General features: G+C 44.8%; 1 protein-coding gene across 2 annotated transcripts in view; it reads left to right on the top strand.

Moving 5' to 3' along the window:
- Positions 1–19,711, top strand: part of EVA1A (eva-1 homolog A, regulator of programmed cell death) — a 212,752-nt gene that overhangs the window by 116,090 nt on the left and 76,951 nt on the right. The window lies entirely within an intron of this gene.

Below are 19,711 nucleotides of genomic sequence, written 5' to 3'. Positions count from 1 at the left end.
TTTTGTGAAAGCCACCGAAGATGCAAATATATGCGACCTCCGTGATGCGGTCTCTTGGTACAATTGGGGTTTGTGAGCTGCTGCTGAAATAGAGTAACAGTAACAGCCCCTCAGGGGTGTCTATAGCCCATTGATGAAAGGTACATGGGCATCAAATGTGTATTTAATCCCTGGGAAGTGCGCTAACGATTTACACAATGTTGCCATGCCTACAGGCCTCAGCAAGGACTGTCCTGTTGTGCAATGCACTCACTTATTAAGAAGCAGTCCCTGCCATGACTAATTTAGTGGTTACATAGGCAAGGCCAGGCAGACTTTGGGAGAAAGTATTAGTCTCATTTTACACATGAAGACAATATTTACACAAGGGTTTGTGTCATAGGAGCTGAACCTAAGATCTATCAACACAATGCCTTACCTGTGCATGCCTTCTCCCTACCTAATAGCTTACTGATGTGTATTCTGTGGTGACTTTGTTAGATGAGTATATCCATGCTTTGTTCTCCAGATGGACTTTTCACCGTGCAGTATTTCCTGCCTAGTCCTTTCTTACATGAGATGAAAAGAAAGCAGCAGGATGTGGCAAGATAATTTCTGTTTTTTTCCTGTTTTGAACCTGAGCTGTGGCTCTCCATGGGCAAACCAACTAGGGAGGGAGCTCCATAGCAGGCAGCTGTTAACATCCCCTGCCCTACATGGACTAGGCAGGGAGGAGGATGCTGTGCCTTATAGGACTGATGTGATTTATAATGGCTGAATGATGGCCAACCTGGGTCTCTTTAGCCACGTGTCACTAAAGAGCCTTTCTGTTGTTCCAGTTCAAGTTCTCAGCTGGGAGAGGCAAAGTGATGGTAGGGCATAAAGGCTGACATTTCTATGTCTTCCCACTACCCGGGAACATGCCCAGCCCCATTTCATCCTTCAGTGGTGTAAGAGAATTCCAGAGAACCACTCTTTTCCAGAGAACCACTCTTTTCCCCTACTTTGGACATTTTCTTGCATTCCTGCTTTATCTCTGAGGCCCAAGGCACGGATATTTTAACTTATGATTGTATGCAGGTTTTGGAATGGGCTTTTACAGTCTTGGTGTCTGGTCATCTCTGCACTGGTGCTTAGATAGAGATGGGGATGCCAGTGAGGCATTTAAGAGTAGAGACCTCCCAAAAGTTCCTTAGGTAATGTCTGCTCAGTGCAGATGACCTTTTGGGGGGCACCCCACCTTACAGTGGGGAGGAGATTGCCATGGGAGCTACACCCCAGCAGTCCTGTTCTTCAAGAAACGTTCCTAAACATTAATCTGGCATCTACTTTTCCTACCTCCATTTCATGAGCTCCATTTATTCAAAGTGGACGCACCCAAATGGTTAATGCCCCTTCAGACAGACACTTCAAATACTGTTGACAGTGGCTACTTTTCATGTCCTGTTTTAGTCATTGTTTAGCTAAGTCATTCATGTTCAGCTCCTTTAATCTTTCCTCATAAATCAACCTGTCCAGTCACTCAATTGTCTTTTTGTTGCTCTTTTCCACAATTACCTATATCTTTTAACAAACACTGAGCAGGTTTATGATTATTTTTCCCCGGGGGGCCAACAGAGACTTACAATTTCTTTGCCATATATTAGCAATGGCTGTTGTTTCAGCATTGGGCAGTACCAGCACCACTACCTGGGAAGAAAAGCTGACTCTCTCTCTGGAGTTTCAGTCCCAAGTATCCTGCTGCTCAGTATTTCACTTATTTTCCCTCATTTAGGTGAACTGAGCCAAAGAAAGTAGCAATTGCTGAATGTCAGAGTAGGGAGGCATTTCTGCATGGGGAAAACAGGATCATGGGGGACAGTATCAGCAACCCTTGGTGGCTGGTTGTGTTCCCAGCCTTGCTAATACGAAGGCCTGGGGCCTTAAGGATGACTGATAGTGGATAATATAAACAATGAAGCAAATCCTACTAAATCCCTTTAGAAGATATTTAACTAAATTCCTAACCCATGAGGCCACCCTGGGCCACCTCTTATCTTTGAAAGGCATCTCACAGCTGCCTGCAAAGACTCTGCAGGCTGGTTAATCCAAGCAGATGGACCCTTGGTGTCCGTGCCTTCAGGGGAAGGAGTAAAGGAGGGAGGGCAGAGACTTGGAGGTCTCTTTTTTGAATGGGTGTCACTCCATTTCAGTCTGAGCCAAAGCCTCAGGGAGATGAAAATACCTGGTACGCAGCTCCATCTGGAGTCCAACAGACTGGTTCCCTAGCTGGTCAAAAGTTGCCTCAGCCTGGTGCTTATAGCTCGCAGTGACGCAGGGAGTATATATCAAGGACCAGTCTGTAGATGGGACTTGCACTATCTAGTCCCTAGATCATATTTACTTGCTTCAAACTTTGATGAAATTCTTGTAGTATTAGAAGACAAAAACAGCTCTTGGAATAGACAAGAAATGCTTTTTTTTTACAAGGGTACATGAAAAATTAGAAAGAAAATTGATCAGCTCATAAAAGGGCAAAACCCTACCACATTTCTCCCCCCTCCTCCTTATCAACAAGTGCTGCCTCTTTATTTTTGGACAGGCATGGTAGTTAGCATGGCCCAGTGGATGGGCACTGGCCTGAGGCCAAGAGGCTTTCTTCTTAACCCTGATTTGTCACCAGCTTTTTGGTACTGGGCAGTCACTTGGCTTCCTCCTGCCTTTTGTGGTTAGGCTGTATGTCCTAGGGCTGTTTGCTCAACATCTGGCACGGGAGAACAGCAGCCTCACCACCTCCCTTGGGGTTTCAGTTTATGCATCTAGTGCAGACATGATCACACAGATGTGATGAGTCTCTGATTTCAGTGCCTACAGTTGCTGTTGAATATTATTGACATGAAGCTTTGGAAAGATCAGGTGTTAAGCTCCTGCCTGACATATCCGTTGTTGTCACGATAATTCACTCAGTCATGAATTCAATGACTGTCTCACATGTCTCTTTTTTTTTTTTTGTTTCTTCTTAAGTATTGTTATAATTCTTATTATTATGAAAAATAACTAATATTAAATTCTCTTCTCCCCTATGTTTTTTCAGTGAAAAAACCAAACCATCCAGGATTTATCCCAGGATTACATACTAACACACATTTTTTAACGTGCTGTATATTGATCAAAGGGTCTGACTTCTGCTGTGTGAAAGCTGTACCTGATTCCCACAAGTAAGAAAGGCAAATTTTCTCCTCTGTGCTATTAGAGATTATCAAAACCTTCTGCAGATGCCTTGGATACCGGTGAAGAATGAAGTATAGGATGTTGGTGCTGTGTTGTGGCTCTCTTTTGAGAGGATTGAGCCACCTAGTAAATTGGAGTTGGAACGTGTGTAATGTAAATTTTCTGTCAGATATTTCTTAGCCTTTTACAGTATCAACAAACAAATGGATTTTCTTTCCTTCCTCACCTCATCATTCTTTTTCCCCTACGTTGTAGTTAATTAAATATGAGAGTGCCTCTGACAGTAAAGAAAATTAAATGGGGAAGGCACAGATATTGGTTTGTATTTTTTGTTTTTCTTTCCTTCCTGTTCCCGTGCAGCGTTGTCAGGGTAGTGATTTTCTCTTAAGCAACACTTAGGCATATGCATATGTTTGCATTTAATTTCCAGATGGTGAGGCAGGCTTCTAATAACAGTGCAAGTTGCTGCTTTATAGATCTGGATGACTAACTTACCTTCCTTTTGCAGCTGGCCAAGAAACTGCGCCCCATACCCTGGGATGCCGACACACTCATGGCTGAGCCAGGCTTTTTGACTTTCAAGCTAGACTGGTGTAAGAAATGATTTACCTGCCACAGACTGCAAAAAGGTTCACCAGCTCTTTACATCTGCGAGGCTGGCTTGCTCTTGAATTCGGGATCATATGAACTGCTTTACTTTTTGGCATGCTGGCTCTTCATAAATGTGTTTCCTGAAGTCTTGAGCAGATAGGTTTTATTCAAGGAAATGTATTTAATCATTAGCACTGACATTTTGGTTAGGGTGAAAATATGTTCCTAAGTGAAGGGACTTGTAATGATTCCTCTCCGTTTCTCTGTAAGTGCTTCTCTGCAGCCGTCTTGGAGGGAATGCCGTGTCTCTAGCTGCGTCTCAGGTGTCTTGTCCTGGCTTGGTGAGTTGTGTTTTCCAGAGGGACCTTACTCAGTGAGTCATAGATCTCAGTGTAGCCGGGTCCAGCCTACAGATGCTTTTGAAGTTCAAGACTAAAGGTTTGGACTAGCAGTGGATGCAATCTTGAGTGTAAGTAGAGGGATGGAGTACTGAGTGCATAGACATATTGATCTGAATAGGAATGCAGTTGCAAATAGGTATGTTATTAAACGCACTCTAATGCTGACCAGATGTAGCCGTCTACAGTATAATCAGCTACATATGGACTAGATATGCTGGCCTCCCTTTGTAGTCAGTTTATGAAAAGAAATAGGCATTTCTAGGTTGCAGTTCATCTCATTTTCAAGTAGATATCTCAGGTACCTTACAAGTGCTTATTTCTCTCTTCTGTTTTTAAAGGAACCTATGGTGACTAGACCAAGTGTGAATATCTGCATTGTTGACATCTGAAGTTAAGTCAGATAATTCTCACCTTGAATGTGTTTTCTACAAAATTACATATTTTCAACAACTATTTGTCATTACTTCCCTGAGTCTTCAAACCTCATGATGTTTAAATGAAGTTCTAGCACCTTGTTGATCATAAGTTTACTAAGTTGCTTCAAATCTTCTTCTTTTTAAACTTACTAGTCTTTGACAGTTTCATATCTTATTACCAGAAAAGACAAAAATTAGATATATAGTTCAATAATATCTGCTTTGGGGAAATAATGTCTCTTCTGAAGGGTTCTTATTCTTCAGTGGGTTTGTATCCAGTTTTGCAGGATGGGATTCAGGTTTTGATTCTGATAGTGAACGTAGCTGTCTAGAGGTAAATGAGATATCAAAGCTCCTACTGTAGCCAGTGAGCCAAGGAAACTTGGTTTTGTACTGACTAGATAACCTAGAGCTGAGTTACCCGTATATACACACGTAATGATATTGTAGACAATTTGTTTTATTTATAGGTCCTGCCTAATATTTGCACGCTCTGTCTTTGATATTTCAGCCTACGGCCTTTCAAAACCACTGGACACTCATGTTTAACTGGATCATGGGTATTTGACCAGCTGAATTATTCTCAGACTGTGAAGACCAGATCGACCAGATCAGTGCTGATAATAAAGGGAACTTACACACCTAATACCCATGTGGACATTTACATTGCAGACACTGAAATATAGGTGTCTGAATCCAGTGCGGACTCCTCTACTTCTTGCCACTGAGCAAAGTTGAAACCCTGGGAATGGTTTATCTTTTTCTAAGGGATGCAGTGGTCCTAATATAGTTTCATTGCTCTGGCAGCTGTCCCTCTGGAGTTCAGCAAGAATGCAAGAGAGAGAAGGCTAGTGTTGCTATTTATTTCTTGGTTTTAGGCATCTTTGAAAACAACACATCCCAAAATGGACATGGCAGTGTTATCCTTCTTATGGCACAGAAGAGCAAAGAGCCTCTTCTCTATTTTGAGACATCAAAGGAATCCATGTCCTTCCAAAGGACATTTCCTTTTCCCAGTTAGCAATAAAAGAAAAACTTTCCCATTCTTTTTATTTCAGTGGAAACTTACCCAGCTCAGAAGCAAGGAGTTGGGCTAGAGTCTATAGCATGGAAAACGTGATAAATTGCAACCAGAAATGCTTTGTACCAACCCAAGAACAACAACACTCCGCAGTCAAAAGCTCCTGGTGACTCTTACACTCTGTAGTAATGCAGGGTGCTCTGGCAGGTCCACATTTTGCGCACCGGCTCTGTGGGATGTTTGTCCACGTGAAAGCAGCTGGGGTAACGCCAGCAGAGCTGTGAGCACCTCCGTAAGCCTCCTGCCTTCTGCCTGCCGGGCTGTCCTGTCTGCACCCTGTGCTGCCGGGGTGCAGCTGACCACAGCGTGGCCTCACGTGCCTGGAGGTGTGTTGCCCCGACAGCCTGATTCAAGCATGGGTCGTCCTGCCTGATTTGGAGGACGTGTTCTGGCTGGACAAGGAGCTGCTTGCTTTGACAACCTGTGTCACCCAGAGAAAGGACCAGGGCCCCTCCGGTGGAGTGAACGCTCCCAGTAACACAGGGAAGATCTCTTCTCTCCAGCGAAGCAGAGCATTTAGCACATGCAGCTTCCAGCTAGACCCCACAGCCTGGGAGGCTCTCCAGGGACTACCCAGCCCTGATCTTGGCAGAAGCCAACACAGCCTAGTTAGAGCCCCTTCCAGCTGGCTCTGAGCCTGTAGGCACCATCTGCCAGCGGACATGTTGCAGCGTGCCACGGCTTGGCGACTTCACTGTCCCTGCACCATGGAGGCGTCCTGGGAGCTACTGGTGTTGGTTCAATGCCCACCAGTAGGAAATCCCCGTGCCAGGGGGAATCCCCCCAACCTGCAGCCCCCAGCATCTTTGGCTCCCTTTGTGTCTCCCAGGCAGCAGAGCGGGCAGGGGATGAGTTTGAATACATGAGGGAGGCAGCTACAACCTGCCAGGCATCCCCTACACACCATGGCAGCCACTGCTCTGTGCCAGTTTGGACATTTAATTGTGTTTAGGAGAGAGTCCCTGTGGGCTACACTCGTGCAGTAAAAATGTTCTCTGGCCCTAAGGGCAAGTGGCATGGCATGGCTCACCTTTGAAGAGAGGAACTCTTTATAACCAAACTGTGTGCAGTAAAAAGTCCCCTGGCTGCGCTTTCCCCTGGACCATGCCAGGGTGCTGTTTGAGTGGACGCAGGCCAAAATATCTGGAAATTTTGTTAGTTACAACATGTGTACAATTGCAAGCCAGTGCTCAAGCCCTTTAGTTTATTAATATAGATATGCCCTGGATTTGACCTTCAGATCAAGGAAGTTTATTGATCATTATTCTTCCAGACCCTCTTTGTTTATTCTTCAGCCTTTCTGGGATAACAGGCTACTGCATTCAACAGCTTGGCATACTTAGAAACTTCCCCGCTCCAGATCAGGACAGATTTCCTGCCAGAAAGGGCTATGGCAGTGCAGAGCAATCTCTTACAGGGGAAATGTTGAGACAGTCTGGTCCTTGTGTGCTGGAGACCGAGTCTTGCATTGGCCAGGGAATGGCCAGCAAACCCTGAACTCGGGAACGTTTTCTGCCTTGGCTCCCGTCATAGCGGGAGAGCAAGAGAGGGATAGAGGAGAGGGCTGTGCCCTGCCACTGCAGGGGAAGCCACCCCATCTTTTGCTCTTAGGCTGTTCTCAAACATTTTTGTTCAGTTCTTTCTCTTGTTTTTGTTGCCATAACGTTGCAGAGCAAAACCTGCTAATGCCGGTTGTTCCCTCCGCACACGGGACATGGCCACTCAGCTGCTCATCAAGTTTCCTCCTTTTCCTAGGCTCCCTTTCTCAGAGAGCAGGAGCTGCACCATGTACCATTATCTGGTACATTCAGGGCAGGAGGATGTCTCCTCTCTGATACTAATGGCTTTGCCCATGGTTTCCCAGCCTGTCTGGAAGGAAAAAGTAGTTGTTGGACAACATCCATCATTATTTAGATTGGCAGTAGGAAACCAAGCTGGGCTAATTTGATAACTTTGAAAAGTACAGACTTCTCAGACCAGTGTTTCTTTTGGACATGTACATTCAAGTAGCATTTAATTTATGTCTTTAATATAAAAACACCCTAATACTCTTTATTAAATGTTGCCAGTTCAGTCTGAACTCTGATATGCTTTGAAGGTGCTTGGGATCATATCCTGTAGCCAGGAGAAGCTGGAGCATTTCTAGTCATTAACCAAGAATGAGTCTGAAAGGGGCTTTGGGGCTCAGAAATGTGGAGGCGTTGGAGTAACCTTTCTACTCAAGGTTTGAATCCCTTCTTAGACAACAGCTATTGCAGGGAGAAAGTCCAAACTCCTCGAACACGCTGGGCAGAGCAGGTCAGTAAGAGATGATGTCTGGTCTGAGAGGGTCCTAGGACCTGCTGCAAAATCAGTGGAGTCAACAGGTTTTGAGTGAGGTCTCAGATGATTCTGTTCTGCAATAAACATAGAGGAACAGCAGTAATTGTAGACCATGGTGTTCATTTTGATCACTATGATGGTATTATAACTGATTCCCAGTCCGCAAACACACCCTGTTTCCTTTGCTTGCTTAGCAGCTCTTATGAACCAAACATGCTGTTGAAAGGGAGTTGCAGATAATGTGGTTCCCCTGAGCATTTCAAACATGTTATAAAACCAGTGGAGCCAAAATAATCATCATTATTAGTAAGCAGACTTGGAGCCTGAGTCTGAATCTGGTGTGAGTATAAACAACCTGTGTTCGTGTGCATCCTGCCTGCCTTTGGTGACTAACATTTCACTGTGAGATTAGGGGTTGAAGGCTCCGAGATAATAATTTCAGCTGTGTGCCTCTTAGTGCTATAAAGCCCATAGAATATCAGAAAATTTATTGCTGTGACTTAGTTGCAAACTCCCTGGAGTGGACGAGGGTTGCGGACCTCATGATAAATAGCACGCGCTAATATTTAGCAAATGATAATGCAGACCACAGAAAAGTATGGAGAGAGGAAAATACATTCCCAAGGGCTGATAACTAATGTAAAGAGCCAAGAAATAGTTTAGAGTGGGAGGGAATTTCCCCAGCTTCCCTCCTCTAAGGATAAGTCACTGCCTTACTGATGCGCTGCGCAGGGCCCAGCATTGATCCCTCCAGCACCAAAGTTACTCCTGGCAATAGTTCAGAACATACAAATTCACAGAGCCCTGCAGGCAGAGCAGACCTGATGTTTTCCAGCCCCAGCTGGAAGGTGATAGAGCCTATATTCAAAGCAGATGAAACAGCTTGTGGCTAAAGCTCAGCTGGTTGTTTACAGGGCTTCTCTGATGCCTCTGTGCCATCCGCTCTATGCACAGGGCAGTTATTTCTTAAGACCATTTCCCTGTCACCACTTCCCAGCTAGTCCCCTTCCAGAGAGCTAAAAAATTCCCCACCTTCTTGCATCCAACCAGTGAGGGCATATCCCCACTAGAAATCTCCCCGTGCCTGGGATATGCCCTCCTGGAAGAATCATGTTCCCTGACCGTAAACAGAAATGTGCCATCGGAGAGGATGAGGCACATGTAACACGATGTCAGATGGTGGTGGGTGAGCCCTACTTGAGTCAGGATCACTTGGTGAGGTATTAAACATGCGTGTGTACAGAGAGCACCGTTCTGGTGAGCGCTGTGCCAAATTACATCAGTCCTTGAGGCAGGAGGGTTTGTACAGCTGGTAGGTGGTTGCAGTAAGCCAGGGGCTGGGGTGACCCACAGCCTCTTTTCCTTTTTGTGGCCTTAAACAGAGGCAGCTGGAAGGTGGATGATGCCGACCAGCTGTGTCTGCTGCTCGCTGGTTGGCGTGGGGAAGGGGCCAGGCATGGTGAATTCCTGGTGACTGAGTAGAAGGGGATGAGAGGGAGGAACGAGAGGGGCAAGTCACAGCCTTGAGACACGATGGGTCAGCAGCGGACGGGGCTGCTTCCCCTTGATGCCCGCGGGAATTCTGCACCTATTTCATCACTGTATTCTGACCTGTGTTAGAGGTTGGTCTTTTTGCCTAAAATATTGTATGCGGAGAATCTGTTGATTCATCCCCAACCCTGGCCCGGTGCAAGACAAGCTCGCAGCGTGCCGTGGGTCATTACAGGGTGCTGCAAGCCTTTGCAGAGCTGTCTGCGCTACAGTGATGGAAAAGGCCCACCTCGTGCACCACCACTGTGCTTCATCCACAGCTGAAACGAGGAGAGCTCAGAGGCAGAGGGCAGCAATTGCCTAATGACTTTAAGTGTTACTTTGGGGTAGGAGGTGGAAAATGATGCAGGTAAACAACTGATCATGAAGGGTAAGGCTTTGCTTGCAATGGAATTTAATTCAGATATTTTTCCATCAGTTGTGAGAAATACAGCCTGTCGGCGATCAGAGATACAGTCATGACACTTCTGAAAGACAAGGATTAGAACTGCAGCCTGTGTCCAGTGTTAGGTGTTTGTGCTTGGCCTCATAAGGTGAGAATTAAAGTTTCCTGTGTGATTATGTGGAAACTGCAGTAAAACATACATAAAACCAAATTGTAGGTCATGCGTTTCAGATGCTGGAAAGGGAGAAATGTTGAATAGCCTGTGGCAAAATCCGATGTATGTACGTGTGACTGCAAAAGATCAGAAGAAGGCATAAGCATCTGATTTAGAATACTTGTACTGCAGAGGCAGATTCGTAGCATATGTTGAGAGCTTATAGGGAACAGACCATGCAGTATGTGATACCACACGCAGAGAGAGCTAGCACACTGGAAACTTCATTCTCCTGGGAAAAAGATCACGGAGAAACATTTATTTTTAAGAGGCACCCTCATGTTTTATTTATTCGTGCTTTCTGTCATGATATTTGATAGCATGGCATTTCATCAATTGGAGACACACTGCTTGGGAAGGCAGGCTTGGAGAGTACCTGTGCTCTGCTCAAACACATTTCCCTGTGGTTGCATACCATACTAGTCCCATTATTTGACCATTGTGCATCCTGAGAGCAAATTGTGCGTAGTTAGGTTTAGCTAATGAAGTATATCCTGAGAGAGATGCACTGGAGGAAGATGTCATAGATTAATAGACCCAAGGAGCAGGTCAGCAATATGCTTACAAGTAGTAAGTCCAACCCTTCCTCCTGAGTTTAAAAATAAATTAACATGAAAACTGTACACTTTCAAACCCCTGTGTGCTCAAATCAGAGCAGCAGTGCCAGAAATAAATCCGCTCCTCAGCCTTGTTCCTTCCACATAACGCAAGGGAGCTCACTGTCCTGCCTGTGCCGTCCCTCTGCTCTGCCTGACAGCCCTTTTTGTGAGCAGACTGAAATACTGTGAGTTCAACCTCTGGCTGTGGGCGAGCGGGAGCCTCGCACAGTTGTCTGCCCTCGCTGGAGTGGAGGTGGCTGGTGGAGGCACATCCCTACCAGCCAAGAATCTCTCATCTGTGGTGACACACAGGCCCTTCTGTCAACATCTCCTCCATGCCGGATGAAATATCATTTGGGTGAGGCCAGAGGGAGCAACCTTTCTCCTTCAGCTCCCTTTTCCAGTGACTAGGGGCTGCTTCCAGGGCATAGAACAGGCAGCCAAGGCCTCTTACTGCTCTCTCTGCTGACACTGCCACTCAGCATCCTCCTGCAGCACAGCCTGGGGCAATGGGGAGTCTGCTGGCTACTTTCCAGCCACCAACAGCTGCATGTTCCCCTCCTGAGAGGCAGGTCTGGTCCGAGGGAGATGGCCTGATGCAATGAAATTTAGGGAAAGACCTGAGGCAAAGCTGCAGAACTGGGAGGAAGGGATCATTGCTGGGAGAGGGACAGCGGGAAAGGCTGTAGGAAGGGAAATGACAATAACAAAGAAAGAAATGATTGGCAATCGGAGGGAGGTGGGGCTGACGGAGAGGGAATGGAAGAGAACACTCTGAGAGGAGTGATTTGATCACTTTGTATGTAATACAGGATACCGGAACCAGGATTTCAATTTTTTTTTTTTTTTATTATTATTATTATTCCAGTTCTGATCTGTGAGTTACTGCAAAAGAATTCTTTTATTGTTGTGTGCCTGACTTTCCCCATTTATGAAGCAGGTATAATGGCCATTAGCAACCATACAGCAGGTGAGGGCATCTTAAGATCCTAGCCTGGAAGTGTTGACACTTGAGCATTATTGATAGACATGTGGAGACAGGCTGTCTCTGTGAATACTTCTGCGGAAATCTTCTTGAGTGTCTTTAAATTTGGCAGCTCCTAGAGCACATACACCAAACCTGAAGCACCTTCACAAGGTCTGACGTTGGTACTTACGCCCTTAACTGTTCTGCCTCCTCGTGACAGGCTTTGCAGTGTCTGGTGATGTAGAGGCTGTGATGAGGGGAGGGAGCAGCAGAGCTCTGAGCACCTCCTTAAGGACCAACCAGCGGTAAGATTTGTCTGCAGCTCCAGAAGGGCAAGTGATGGAGGTCTCTGCCTGCACCACTGCTGGATACCTGGGCAGACCTGAGTGACCTTAGATTTATTCACTCTCTGCTTCAGCTCTGTATTTAAAAAAACAAATATGAGGATACTTCCCAGGAGAGTAATGAAGGTAAGTAAAGAAAGAGTAGGACGTGATGAGGTGTATTGAGACTCCATGGAAGTGTACAGCTGGAAGTTCATTAGAAAGGTGGATGTTTGTCATCTGCCATTCATCATGCCACTCACCTTGCTGCACTCCACCCTCAGTCGGTGGTGATTAACATCACTCAGACTGGAAGTGATTTTAACAAATTGCTTGAGATGTGCTGTTTCTCATTTCAATAGGCCTTAGTCAAGACAACAGAGGCAAATAATTCAGTGTCACAATGCTGATAGCAAAAGAGTCACAGATGCTGATATCAAGAGACTTACCTGGTCCATATTGATCTTTTTTGTCTTGCTTTTCTTGTCTCATCAATCACTGCTGGACTCCATAATTGGGTCTCTCTGAGATCCTCTCTTAGGATCCACAGCCCAAGCCTGAAGCTCCCTAAAGGACTGGTCATTTTGAATATCTTCACCATATCTTCAGATGTGTTCAGTTCTCTTTTCAGAACCCAAGTAAGTGATGAGGTTTTCAGATATAAGTATTTTAGATATGGTTGTGACCATTAGTCTGCTACTTGTCTACCATCCTCTCTGTGCTTGAGCTTCACTTGCATATGTGTACAGTAGATATGTTGACCGGTGGGACATAGTAGGGAGCCAGAGATGTTCAATAGCTTGGTGTTCAGTTACTTGAAAGTTTCACATCTTCTGAACCAAGGCAGTGTTTGGCCTTTATTTTTCTCCCTACTTTGCTGTCCCAGAACTGCCCTGGCCAGTTATTACATTTATGCCAGTTTGAGTCACAGGGCAGCTGGAACAAGCTGTTCTCTTCATCAGTCTTTGGAGAAGTCTGTCTGCTTTAAAGGGTAGGGCCCCTTGTAGAGGACGCTTAATTTTCTTCAATTTATGTCATTTTCCTGCTCAGATGTTTGGCTTTTTTGGGGTGTGTGTGTGTCTCTAAACCTCAGGAACTCTGTTGAAACAGCTATTTCATTTCTGCTGATGGAAATTCACATTTATGTTTAGTGGAATGACATAAAGAAACCAAGAGCTCTTTCTTTACGACCTTGATCCTCCCCTTTAATCACAAAAAGTTGATGGTTCAGATATTAAACTGATCCAGAATCCTGTATTACTGGGGTGACCCCCATTATATGTGGTGGAAAAAAGAGGTCTGATCTCTGCAAAGAGTTGCTCTAGGCACTAACTTTTTCACGTGCCAATATACCTTACTGCTGTTCCTGTGGGTTAGCTGACTTTCACCAAGTTGGGAAACATCCATAAACAGGGCTGTGAGTGGAAGTGACATATTTACCTCGCCTTGTCTCCTTTCATCCCATTTTAGACCTCAAGCTGTCTAACAGCATTAGGAAGCCCCACAGAATGAGAACTTGAAGTCAGTACTGCTGGATTTACCGCATCTCTGTGCTATCTCTTGACACTAACATTAACTGAATACATTGGGAATGGGACAGAATACAACCTCTGTGAGATGAGTTTCAGGGATATGGGAAACAGGAAAATCTTAGAAATGAAACTTGGGAAACCAGATCTGCCTGCTATGTTTTTATTGCAATTAGTCAAGGAGCTGGCTTACATAGTTGTCTCTGAAAAACAGAAGAATCAAACAAGAACCAGAGGACAGAGGAAAATATGTTGTATTGATCTTTACGAATAAGCAGCAATTAAAAGAGCTAGTAACTATCCAATAACTTTGTCTTCCATCTCTAGTAAAATGGTCTAAATAAGGAAAGAAGCAGAATTTGCTGTGCCATGCATTCACATGGAGCCATGTGTATGTTAGCTAACCCTTAGGACAGTTGCCAAAACAGAATGTAAATGATGGAAAAAGAAAGGGGTAAATTTTGTCATAACTGAATAATGGAGAAAATACTAAACAAAGTAAATCTGTAAGCAGTTAAAGCAAACCTCATCTCTGGTAAAGAAGAGTTTATTGAGTTTTCTGTGTGACTCAGAGCACACTTTAGTTATTAATTCAATTCCTTTAGTGGCACGTAGGAAGTAATGCAGACCCTCTACACAAGTTAACTTTACCATTGAAAAGGAACATGAGTGACACACGCATAGATTTTTAAGAAGCAAATCCAGACGTAACTTAATCACTTAGTTTGATCCAACTGCAGACCAAGTAGATGAAAAGAATGTGGTCATTTAATCTGTGTAAATAAGATGTCTGTTCATGTACTGAGGCAATTAATGTATTGTTTCATGAAGACTGAGCTGAAAAATTAATTTAGATTGACTGGAGATGAAGATTATAAAACAGACTGAAAACAGGCTGGAGGGACCAGAAACACATAGTGATGAATAAATGCCAACACTTGGTGGGAGATACCTCAGGGGAGCAGTAGGGAACAATGTTAAACTGTTTTTGCTTAAGATCCTTATTAATGATTTGGAAGGAGGGTTGGCTATGATGTAAGCTCAGTGCTGGGATGGTGCTCATCTTGGGAGAGATCATGCTCTTCAAAGCACTAATACTAACAACTTTTGATCTGGGAAATTCTGGATAAATCAGAATCACAGAAAACAGTGCCAAGAAGTTCAGTCTGGGGCCCCTACCTGGAGTCCTAGTGAATGCACCTGTCTGTAGATGCTTCACTTTGAAACCCAGGTCCATGAGGTCGACCGTTTAGAGCAAACCGAAGTTCTCTTGGTTTCCACTACGATTCAGCCTCTCCCACTTATTTATCTAATGTTTGTCCAACTTTGTTCACACTGGAGTCTCCATACCAGAGCCTCCTGGCTGACCCCATAAACAAGCTGTTTCATTGTACTGGTATTTGAACATCTATTGTGATTCTAGCAAGTATCTTGATACTATTAAACATTTCAGACAGAGGGCTGGTGAAGCAATAGGAAGTTGTAGGGTGTCTGTTTCCTTACTGAATTTACTGTTCCCCAGCGTGTTTCCAGAGGCCAGGGGTTTACTCAGTGAAAGTTGCACTTCAAGACTGTCCTTTGGGGACTATCATCATTGATTTGAGAATGGAGATTCAGTCCCCTGGGTCATCTGTCACCTCTTGACTTTGCTTGTGGGTGTTCAGCAGTCCTGCTGAGGAGAAAAGGGCACGGTGCTGGCTGGGAAAAGGGATGGGGCAACGCAGCTTGCCTTGCTGCACACATCTGGGCAAAAGAAGCTGGACGGGTAACCCCATCCCATATCTGGAAAGAGGGGCAGGGAGAGAGCGAAATGCAGAGCGATTTTGCTATCATTTCGCAATGGGTTTGTTGGCACTGTCCGTCACTAGTTGTAAGGCTCAGTAGAAGTTATTCACCCATTAGGTATTGCCGCGCTGCCCCAGGGGTGCTACATCACCCTGAGTGTGTCCTTCAAGGCTCAGGAAGAAATACGGTGGGATTGTCAGTGCTGGATTCAGTTTGCAGGCCACCAGTTTGTCAAGGCTGGTTTACATTCTGTGTTGCAAACTCCCTGGCACAGAGAATGTCTTAATGGGTTTCGTTTACACAATGGGGTTGCTTCTTTGTGGTGTTAAGGAAACATGCACAGTGCTTAGACACTGAATAGCAGGACTAAGGTTAGGAGGCAAATTAAAGCGTGAGTGACAAAAGGGACAAGATACAGCCAAAAAGCAGGTGAGGATGGAGAGAGAGAGCAAGGTTAACCAACAGGAGCACATTTATTTCAGCCCCTGCAAGAATCTCGGTTTTCTCTGTGGAGTCTTCTGGTTTGGGTAGAGATTCCATAAAATATGGCAGTCTGAGGGTCACAAATGCCAAATTTCCTTCTTCTCCTTCTCCAGGAGGGAACATTCATCACCTACTCTTATGCCTAATTGAACATTGGTTTGGGACTTGAGTAGGAGGAATGACTAAGAAGTAAGAATTAATTGCTTGATTCATTCTCTGATCATTCTTTACAAGTATTAGAAAAGGTGTTATTATCTATTACTGCTGAAAGATCATTATTTTAATTGTCCTTTGATAAGAACAGAAAACAAGGGAATTAGTTACTCATTAGTGGTCCATTAGTAGTGTGTTAAAGAAAAAAGCAGAATCCCATGAAGCTTTTCCTAAAGATGACATTTATTAGGTTGTAAAATAGCCTCCCACAGAAGCATTTGAAGCCCTGTCACTTAACTGATAGGTTACTGAGACCTGGAGGCCATAAGACCTCCCTCAATTAATTGCTGTTTGAACTGGAGTGAAACTTTAAAATTGTTGGTTTGAAGATTCCCAGTGACTGTAAGTATCCAACAACCCTTGCAAAATTGTCAGAGAAACTGGATTTGTTTCTGTTCTGAATGTCTAGATTTAACTTCTAGCTATTGGCCATTGCTAGATCTTTTACTCTTAAGGCTAAAGAAACCTCGTTAGCTAATTCTTATTCTCTCTTTAAATACTTATAGTCTGTGATTTTCCCATTTCCTAGTATCTGCAGTCTCTGAAATAGGCTCTGAATATCAGCAGCAGTTGAACCAATGCCAGATTGGGATGATATATAATTTTTTTGCTTCTTCTACTAGATGTGACATCTCTAATACATGCATTACCCTGCTGAAGATGTCAGACTGGTAGTCCATATTAAACCAATTAGATTCTATAACTTGCTAGGGTTTTTCCAGTTTGCTTCTGGCCTCCTTTCTCCTGTCTGAGAAGCAAGATCTCCAGTGTTTAATTTCACATTCAAGGCTTTGCATATGTCTGTACTGAAATTCATACTGTTCGCTTGTGTGCAGTTTACTGGATTGCTTTCTGGATTGCTTTGCTTTATTGTCCTCTTTATTCCATACCACTTCCCAAAATTTCACAAACTTACTAAGTAATGATTTAACTTTTTCTTCCATGTCAGCAATAAAAATATTAAATGGCAACTGGTAAGCCAGGATCTATATGGGACCAAAAGTTCACTTGCTGAGTGAACATTTGCCATTTACTATTTAATTTGGAAAGGTATCAGTTAGCTGGTCTCCAATTCATCTGCACTGTACTATGTTGATTTTAAACCAGTCAAGATTATTACTCAATAATTCAAGTCTGGTGCTTTTCAGAAGCCTATTACATCAACCCTATTACTTTTATCGACCTCATTTGTAGGCTCATCAAAATGTGAGACTGGATTAATTTAACAAGATTCCTTTTCAATTGCACATTGGTGATGGACAGTAATTATTTATTTGTATCACAGCTATTCTGTGTTTTTGCCTGGGATTGATGTGCAGCAGACAAGCCAATGATGATAGGCCTATTTACCCCTTTTTAATGTATGTGGTGTATGGAGAGCATCAACTTAGTTACCACCTTCTAAAATGAACTTCCAGATGTTACAGAAAAGTGTTGTGTTGCAGTGAGCTGGGGGCATACATACAAGCAGCTACTGCATTTTGCTAAGGGCTTTTAATTTTTAATATTATTCTAGATGTGTCTGTTGGTTTGTATTATTGTATCTTACTCCCTTCTGAGTAGCAGTTTGCATACAGAATCTCTCAGGTATGTGCTTCTTCAGAAAACGGGCAGGAAGAATCTTTGGGAAGATCACCTAACCTGGCCTGAACTGAATTATTTTATTTTCTGTTCTATTCCTGCACTCATCAGACAAGCATTTGAACATCTTCCAGTAGTGCATTAAGCAAAATGATTATACATCTTTCAACTATTGTTTTCACAACCTCCCCTCTGGGGAGGAGTGTTTGAAGTGCAGCATATTATTTCAATAGGATTTTAAGGCAGTTTGATTTTTGTGAAATGTGTACCCTCTTATGTATTTTAGAATCATAGAATCATTTAGGTTAGAAAAGACCTTTAAGATCATCGAGTCCAACCGTTAACCTAGCACTGTCAATGCCACCACTAAACCATGTCCCTAAACCATGTGCCACATCTACAAGTTTTAAACGCCTCCAGGGATGGTGACTCAACCACTTCCCTGGGCAGCCTTTTCCAATGCTTGACAACCCTTTCGCTGAAGAAATTTTTCCTAATATCCAAACTAAACCTCCCCTGGTGCAACTTGGGGCCATTTCCTCTTGTCCTATCCCTTGTTAACTTGGGAGAAGGGACCGACCCCCACCTGGCTACAACCTCCTTTCAGGTAGTTGTAGAGAGTGATCAGGTCTCCCCTCAGCCTCCTCTTCTCCAGACTGAACATCCCCAGTTCCCTCAGCCGCTCCTCACAGACTTGTGCTCTGGACCCTTCACCAGCTTCGTTGCCCTTCTCTGGACACGCTCCAGCACCTCCATGTCTTTCCTGGAGTGAGGGGCCCAAAACCGAACACAGCACTCGAGGTGCGGCCTCACCAGTGCCGAGTACAGGGGGACGATCGCCTCCCTGCTCCTGCTGGCCACACTATTTCTGATACAGGCCAGGATGCTGTTGGCCTTCTTGGCCACCTGAACACACTGCTGGCTCATATTCCACCGGCTGTCCACCAGCACCCCCAGGTCCTTTTCTGCCGGGCAGCTTTCCAGCCGCTCTTCCCCAAGCCTGTAGCGTTACATGGGGTTGTTGTGACCCAGGTGCAGGACCCAGCACTTGGCCTTGTTGAACCTCATACAATTGGCCTCAGCCCATCGATCCAGCCTGTCCAGATCCCTCTGCAGAACCTCCCTACCCTCCAGCAGATCAACACTCCCGCCCAACTTGGTGTCCGCTGTGAACTTACTGAGGGTGCACTCAATCCCCTCATCCAGATCATTGATAAAAGATATTAAGCAGAACTGGCCCCAACACCGAGCCCTGGGGAACACCACTTGTGACCGGTCACCGACTGGATTTCACTCCATTCACCACAACTCTTTGGGCCCAGCCATCCAGACAGTTTTTTCCCCAGCAAAGAGTACGCCCATCCAAGCCATGAGCAGCCAGTTTCTCCAGGAGAATGCTGTGGGAAATGGTGTCAAAGGCTTTACTAAGGTCTAGGTAGACGACATCCACAGCCTTTCCCTCATCCACTAAGCGGGTCACCTTGTCATAGAAGGAGATCAGGAGATAGAAGGAGATCAGGTTAGTCAAGAGGACCTGCCTTTCATAAACCAATGCTGGCTGGGCCTGATCACCTGGTTGTCCTGTACGTGCCGTGGGATGGCACTCAAGGTGATCTGCTCCATGACCTTCCCCAGCACCGAGGTCAGGGTGAGAGGCCTTTAGTTCCCCGAATCCTCCTCCCGGCCCTTCTTGTAGATGGGCATCACATTTGCTAACCTCCGGTCAAATGGGACCTGCCTGATTAGGGAGGACTGCTGATAAATGATGGAAAGTGGCTTGGTGAGCACTTCCACCAGCTCCCTCAGTACCCCTGGGTGGATCCCATCCAGCCCCATAGACCTGTGTGTATCTCAGTGGTGTAGCAGGTTGCTAACCGTTTCCCCTTGGATTATGGGGGCTTCGGTCTGCTCCCCATCCCTGTCTTCCCGCTCAGGGGCTGGGTACCCTGAGAACAACTGGTCTTACTATTAAAGACTGAGGCAAAGTAGGCATTAAGTACCTCAGCCTTTTCCTCAGCCTTTGTCACTGTGTTTCCCCCCCACATCCAATAAAGGACTGAGATTCTCCTTAGCCCTCCTTT

This window comes from Aquila chrysaetos, chromosome 15, assembly GCF_900496995.4.
Source record: "Aquila chrysaetos chrysaetos chromosome 15, bAquChr1.4, whole genome shotgun sequence".
In the NCBI taxonomy this organism is placed as follows: domain Eukaryota; kingdom Metazoa; phylum Chordata; class Aves; order Accipitriformes; family Accipitridae; genus Aquila; species Aquila chrysaetos.
The sequence above is the reverse complement of the archived record's forward strand: the minus strand, read 5'-3'. Positions and strand labels throughout refer to the sequence as shown.